This window comes from Vicia villosa, linkage group LG7 (assembly GCF_029867415.1).
Source record: "Vicia villosa cultivar HV-30 ecotype Madison, WI linkage group LG7, Vvil1.0, whole genome shotgun sequence".
In the NCBI taxonomy this organism is placed as follows: domain Eukaryota; kingdom Viridiplantae; phylum Streptophyta; class Magnoliopsida; order Fabales; family Fabaceae; genus Vicia; species Vicia villosa.
In genome coordinates, this window is record NC_081186.1 from 121,933,211 (window position 1) to 121,941,493 (window position 8,283).

An 8,283-nucleotide genomic window follows, 5' to 3' on the forward strand; every position below is an offset into this window, starting at 1 on the left:
GACTTCTTCCCGAGTGTGAGTCCCGAGCCCTGTGTATACAACTGGATCATGCTTACAGGTATATTTCCTTCATAAACTCCATTATATACACACACTTTGTCATACATGTATAACTGTTCATATTTGTTCATGTACTTGTTCATGTTTGTTCGTACTTGTTCATACTTGTGATTGTGTTATATGCTTATTCAACTTAGTACAACACTAGGTTCCCCATAGCCTCCTATTGGGCTTCGTGCAAAGAATCTCCCTAGTTTAGGTTAGGACATAGAGTATGGTTTCCCGGTGAAATCGCTCTAAGAGCTCAAACCAACTATACCACGCCTCCCCTTGGGCTTTGTACAAACGAGTGACCCTCCCATAGCCTCCTCTTGGGCTTACAATGCAAGGACCCTGGATTGTCCCTCCCATAGCCTCCTCTTGGGCTTACAATGCAAGGACCCTCGGATAGCCTCCTCTTGGGCTTCGTACAAGGACCCACGGGCTTCTTATAAGCACCCCCAATATCCAAATCAAATACCCTAGGAGATTAGACATTTTTCATCTCTATGATAGGAGTATCTCTTCTACATCATCACAAACAATCAATCAATCAAACTTTTTTTTTTGCCACAAGTCTGGCTAATCAATCAAGCTTCTTTTTGCCACAAGGCTGGCTAATCAATCAAACCATTTTGCCACCATACTGGCTGATTAATCAAAGTTTTTGTCACAAGGCTGACTTCATTGAAACTTTTGCCACAAGGCTGGCTGATTAATCAAAACTTTTTGTCACAAGGCTGACTTCATTGAAAGTTTTTGCCACAAGGCTGGTTAAACAAAAAAACATCTTTATCATTCTAAGCACCATAAGTGGCATGGCCCAGGGCTTATAATGAAAAGATTTTCAAACAAAAATCAAACAGATGTATGTGATGATATAGATTAGATACATCGAACATTTAGATGACATTTGTCTCTTTTCCTTTGCTTCCACTAGCATAAGTGGGAACTACGATTGCTCTGACTTTCTCAACATCCCTTTGAGAATACGTAGGCACAAGGTCGATCCTTGGCGAGCAAAACTTCTCTCTCAAACCACTCAAACCTTAGCACCCGTAGACCCCGAGCTACAGATGCTCTGATTCCCTCTAAGGGATATGTATGCAGAGGATCGCGATGATCTTTGCGAGCATAATCAAACAAACACCTTAGGTCCCACCTCTTTCTCACAAGAACCTCCACCATAACAAGAATGGAATAAACAAAACAAAGAAACCTATAGAGTACTATAGATACGTTGGGTGCTAATACCTTCCCTTCGTATAACCAACCCTCTTACCCAAGATCTCTCCCCCCACTTTTAGGTTATTGCAGCTTTTTTCCTTTTCCTCTTTTGGAAACAATAAAAAGTTTGGTCGGTACAAAAGAAAAATCATTTTTTTGAGCACTCGAGCCCAAAGAAGGCATCAGGTGTCTCATCCCGAAAAAGGACAACGATTTTTCCCCGCGACACAAAGCAAAATAAGGAGATTGCTCAAAATCAGCAACATCTTCTCCATATAAATAGGTCTTCAATCACTAATTTCATAAGTATTCTCTATATTTAAAAACCATGAAAATATTTAAAACAGATAAAATCTTTTATCCTCAAATTTAACACCTGATTGAATTGCATAATATTTTCTAAATATTCTGCATCTATAACAACTTAGACAGAATCCAAAAGCCCACCTAACACCCAGTCACGATGTCGGACGATCCAACATAGGACATATTATTCGACATGTTATACTAGTTGCAGTTGATAGAACATCTTGTTCAACATAATGTTCAATATATATATATATATATATATATATATATATATATATATATATATATATATATATATATATATATATATATATATATATATATATATATATATATATATATATATATTGCAGGTTGAAACTTTCTATCTAACATGTTGCTGTGTAATTTATTTTACTAAAATTAATGTCAATCATGCAATCTTAGAGAATTAACATGAATGTTTTTGTTGTTTTAATATTGGATGGTCGAGATTCTGATAAACGTTTGATTCTTCTAAACAAGACCATGAGATATGAAACTTATCTATAGTTAACAGACGTTGAAGAGAGAGACCGCACAAGGCGGCCTTTGGCGATTTAGAAATATAGAGTGAAAGAAGACAAATAGTCATCATTCGATGTGAAATTTATGTAAATTGATGTGAAAGAAGACAAATAGTCATATTATAAAAATGCATAAATATATAACTTTTTAAAAAAGTTGATAACAAGATTAGTTGAACAAATGTTGAAATTCTTTATCTGACTAACATGTGGCGGGTGGTTTGGCCCACTTAGTGAAAGTCTTATTTCATGGACCCGCGTCTAAAGTAGGAGTAGGATTATCCCAATTAGACATGGGTATATAATAAAGAAATCAAAGTCATAGGTTTGTTTGATGTGTAATATATAATAATAGGTTTATTTTTAGGTTTAAATGATTTGATCATAGTCCTCTTACTTATTTTAAAAGATCTGAATAGATTAATCTCAATTTAATTATAGCAAAATAAAATAAAATTTTATTTGAATGTGATTTAATTTTAAATTAAGTCTTTGGACGGTAACTCTTCATGCAACCACAATTTCAATTAATGAATCAAATTTTGAGTCTAAAATTTATGATTTATAAGTTTATAATTTTGTATAATTTGGTTGTTTATATAGTCCTATAAGGTTTGAGAGATTAGTCTATACAATTATATGTAGATGTAGATGAATTTTGTATAATTTAGTTGTTTATATAGTCCTACACGGTTCGAGAGATTAGTCTATACAATTGTATGTAGATGATATTCCAGTTTATATTAAAAAAATTGTATAATATATCACTTTTTATAAAATTGTAATATATAGTATTTTAACATTTATTTATAGTTTTTAATATTTAAATTCTATTGAAGAGTAACTCAATATTCAGAAGATGGACTGATCTTCTGATGGTTACTCAGAAGATAGTATTGACCAGAAGATGTTATCTGGGTCCCATTAGCTTAGCTGTTTAGTAGTAAGGGTACTTTAGTATTTTTGTAGTACTGTACTGTTTGTACCTTAGACTTGTTCACTAAGTTTACTGTTTTAGGGCTTATGTGGCAAGATTTTCTTTTCTTATAAATAGCCTTGTAATAGCTATCATTAGTAGAAGAATACAACATTTATTCTCTCATCTCTGTTGCGCCGTTATTCTATTATTCTCTTTGTCACCATCTTTATTCATTGTGCACCAACAATTGGTATCTAGAGCTCTGGTTCCAAACACAGGGAAACACGAGTGAACGTGAGTTTGTGTGACTATGTGATTGATTTTGTTTCTGGGAAACAAAGTTGTGTTGAATCACATTTTTTCTTGATTGTTTGTGGGTTGGGAAACACTGTGTGAGTGTGAGTGAAATCTGTTTTTGTCTGCACAAGTTTAAAGATGAGTGGAAGCAACTTGAATACCAAACTTCCAGTTCTTGATGGTAAAAACTGGAATAGATGGATGATTCAAATGCGTGTATTATTTGGTGCTCAAGATGTTCTAGATCTTGTCACTAGAGGATATATTCCGGTTGCAGCGGATGCAACGGAAGAACAAAGAGAAGCGCAGAGAGAGACGAAGAAGAGAGACCAAAAGGCGTTGTTCTTCATCCATCAGTGTGTGGATGTGAATGTGTTTGAGAAGATTGCTGATTCTATGACGTCAAAGGAGGCGTGGGATATACTGGTCAGGTGTTACGGTGGTGACGTATCAGTGAAGAAGGTGAAGCTTCAATCCCTGAGAAAGCAATATGAGAATCTCAACATGAAGAACAATGAGAAAGTCTCTGAGTATATCTCTAGAGTGATTGTGATCACTAATGAAATGAAGGCTTGTGGAGAAACTCTTTCTGAACAAGTAATCATAGACAAGATATTGAGGTCACTTACTCCTCAATTTGATTATATTGTTGTATCCATTGAACATTCTAAAGATCTGGAAACCATGAGAATAGAAGAGTTGCAAAGCAGTTTAGAAGCACAAGAGTTGCGTCTGACTGAGAGAACTTCTGAGAGAGAAGTTGAGCAAGCTCTGAAGGCTTCTTTTGTCAAGAAGGACCAGAAGCATAGACGTGGTGATAGATTCCAGAAGGAAGCCTCAACTTCTGATGAGAAAAGATATCAGAAGGGAAAGGATAAGAAGAAAGTTCAATGTTACTATTGCAAACAGTTTGGCCATTTTGCTAGAGACTGTTTGGCAAACAAAGGAAGGAGATCAGAAGAAGCAAATATAGCCAGAGGAGGATCAGATGATGAACCTGTGCTATTGATGGCTTCAGAGTCGGACAAAAGATGTTCGTCAGAATGGTGGTATATGGACACTGGGTGTTCAAATCACTTGACTGGAAACAAACAATGGCTGATAGACTTTGACTCTGAAAGGAGGACAAAGATCAGATGTGCTGATGATAAGTACCTATATGCAGAAGGTATGGGAAATGTCAAAGCCAAAGTGAAGAATGGAAAGACTGTTCTGATCAAGGATGTTTGGTATGTTCCTGGAATCAGAAGCAATCTGATGAGTCACTACAACACGGAAGGGCTTTAAAAGCGCTTTTTTTGGCCTTTAACAGCGCTTTAAAGCGCTGCCAAAGCCAGCGCTGGCGTAGGCTACGAAAGCGCTTCTAAAAGCGCTCTGGTAGACCCCCATATAAGAGCGCTTTTTCCAGAAAAAGCGCTCTGGTAGACCCCCTATAAGAGCGCTTTTTCTAGAAAAAGCGCTCTGGTAGCCCCCCTACTAGAGCGCTTTTCCAAAAGCGCTTTGGTAGGTTGCTTTTTTTTTTTTCTTTTTTTTTGATCTTTGGCAGCGCTTTTTGTAACAAAGCGCTTTAGTAGGGGGACCTTTAAGAGCGCTTTTTAAAAGCGCTGTCGTTGCTAAATGAGATATTTTAAAGTGCAGCCTATAATTTCAGCCTCCCAGATCGACCTGTAATATTTTCGACCTGTAATATTTTCGACCTGTAATATATTTTCAACCTGTAATATTTTCGACCAGTAATATATTTTCGACGATATATTTTCAACCATAGGTAGGACTATATATATACTAATATAATACCATTATAATATCCAAAATTATATATATACATCATTATGTCAATCAAACTAAATCTCTAACATCAACAATATTATACTTCAAATATTAATTGGCAACAATATGAACAAAGTTAGTAACCATATATTCTGGAGTACTATAATATTCTCTTCAAATCGACACAAATCCTACTACATGAATAGCTGATGAATATAAAATTGACACAATTCCTCTTTGATTTCTTCCAACTTAAGTTTCGGGTAAGAAGCAGCACGGAATTCGTCAAAGTACTATAGAATAAAAACATAATATGAATGATTTAGTTAAATGTAATAAATTATAAGAAGTTATCTAATTAAGTTATAAATCCATACCGTGATTGGAATCTCTAATTGATTCATTTGAAGGATTTCTTTCATAAACCTCAAAACAAAGTATCCGCAGTCTGAACTGTTCCGCTGTATCGGACACTACATAGAAAACAAATAAGAATTTATAGTTGTCTTGTTTTATCAAGTAGCATAAATATTATAAGCAAAATTGTGAAAAATAATGTACCTGCACTTTGATCCAAGTAATGTTGTTTGATTTAGTCCGGGATACCTGTGCGTCTCGTTGACTTCGGAACACTTGTATTGATCTAACCAAAATATAAAAGCATATATTTAGATCAATCTCATAAATAATTAAATATATAAATATACAAGAATATTTAGAACGATCCCACTTACAAATCAATAATTTCCTTCATAGCCGGATAATTGCTCCACTCACCATCTACCGAATTAAGAAAATATACAACTTCTCTTATCGGGTTGATAGCAAGCAACAACCAGTGTGCTCTATAAATTAAAACAATAGGTTATATAAAAATTTTGCTACGCAAAAGAAACAAAGATTAAATGAACCAAGAATGAGAAACTAACCCTACTGGTCGGGTATTATACGCCCAAAGAATCAGACTTTCTATATTGCCGGATGACATGAATCTATCGACTAAGCGCTGTCTAACTGATTTCGGTTCCGAATCAATTGTCATTCCGCTGCAATGGGCGGAAGACACGAAACAGAATTTGTTTGACAATGCAGTCCCGCGCAACACTCTGTCATGCAACAACCTTAAATAAAAACATTATAAACATATTAGCGGATGAGTGAAAAACATAATAAACATAATGTGTAAATAAATTGTTCGACTAATTAAATAATATATCGGATAAGTGAATATTACCGGATGTACGAGTGCATATTAGCGACGCCTAGTTGTTCTTGTGTAAAAATCTCTTCCAAGTCATCTATTGCAATATGTGAAATGAATTCAACACCAAAGATACCTTCCTCCATATTAATTTGACGGAGAGCACCTTCCTTCAAATCGGACATATCAACAAGTGTTCCGAGCGTCGTTCGATATCGAGGAAAAAAAGCACCACCTTTTTTTGCCGCTTGCTTCGGAGGACCCTTAGGCGGTACGCTACGAACGACCTGTGTCACTTGTTGTGACTCCCGAGCAGATGCCTAAAAATCAAATAACGATCGATAAAATATAAAATCATGGAGTTTTACATTCAAATTATATATTAACACCTTAAATGTACCTCTTTTAGTGATGCAACAGACTCCTCCTCCTATAAAATCCCTTTGCCCTTAATTGCGGGTTTTGTAGGAGCAGTCTAAAATTAAAATGTAAAAAATAATTAACGTAACGGTGCAAAATTGACATTCGAAAACTAAATGATTCATAATGGTTTTGAATATACCTCATCACCAATGATAATGAGCTCCGAGGGCCATGCAACAAATGACCCTATTGCATCTCGCAGCAATGTCGTCTCTGAGACCATGTCAGGTACCGGTAGCACCGCATCATGATCTAATACAACATTCACCGATACTTTCAGGTGTCCATCCGGGAGCGGTCTATGGTGAAGTAAATCTCCCACAGTGTTGTGCACTTTTCCCTTGCCAACTAGGCGATAAGACGGTGACGATAAGTATAGTTGGCAAGAAGAAATGCCCTAAACCAATAGTAAATATAAAGTCATTATCGTTAATAAAATAGAACAATTTGTAAGGAAAAGAAATTTATAATTACCTCGGGAAGTTTTCTTTGACAGTTGAAACTAGCTTTATCACTAGTTTCTTTCACCGATGCAGTATTGCACTTTTCTCTCATATACATATCTTTATCTCTTTGCAATTCAGAGACTTGTGCTTGCAATTCCTGCAATTTTTGCAACACTTCTTCATTTGAAGGATTTCTTCTCCTAGGATGTTTGTAAAAAGAGGTTGGAGTCACACCATGACCCTTACCCCTCACCCGACCGGGATACTCAGGAGCATCTAGTGCTCTACTAAGTATGCTCCTATCATCCTGGTCCTCACCGGTGGACACCGATTGCGACAATGTCTCCTGTAATTCATTTACATTTCAATAATTATTAGTGGAGATAAAAAATCATTTATATATTAAAAAACATTTGATTTAATTAAAGACACAGTATTATACTTACACATTCAGCATAAACTCTCTGAACATCGGGATCGACAGCTCGATTCTTGCCCACACGAGCTTCCTTCCACAACACATGTTCAGGAAGTGAAGTTGCCTCACTTTTAGACTCCTCTAACTATGCATTGACACAAATGATAAAATCGTCAAATAAAACACATTTAGACAATTAATTAAAATACATTTCTATTTACTTACAAGTTTATCCTCTAAGTGTGCATATCCCATACGCCCTTTTTTGTATGGATACGCGGGTTTGGATGCTCTCGCACTATTCGTGGCACTCCTTTTCCGAAAATCTTCATCTCTTTGATTTACAAACTCAGCCCAATCTTTTTCATCAATGAAGATCTCATACTTTTTTGGCCGTCCCGGTGCCTCTTCAAGAAAGTTTCCATCTTTATCCTTAAGATAGGTGTTTGTCAAAAAAGCTTTCCACCCTCTATATCTTTTGCCGGCCAAACTAAGTATGTAGCGTCTACGATCATCTGGTATCTCAAAAGTCCTCTGCAAAAAAACATACGCATAGTGTGTTAGTATAAGTAATTTAAACAATTTATCATCAAGATAATAACAACAATTAACCATATATGATATATACCTGAAGCTCGTCCCAAATCGCTTTTTTTTTTCGCATCCAACTCTTTGCTTTTCAGATTCCA

At 35.7% G+C, this 8,283-nt stretch overlaps 1 long non-coding RNA gene across 1 annotated transcript; it reads right to left on the reverse strand.

The window, feature by feature from the left end:
- Window positions 1–5,194: 5,194 nt before the first annotated feature.
- Window positions 5,195–5,584, reverse strand: LOC131618458 (uncharacterized). Its single transcript, XR_009288852.1, has 2 exons — window positions 5,484–5,584; window positions 5,195–5,399 (listed from the first exon to the last, which is right to left on the reverse strand). It is a non-coding gene; the product is annotated as an uncharacterized LOC131618458 (long non-coding RNA).
- Between the last annotated feature and the right edge of the window lie 2,699 nt (window positions 5,585–8,283).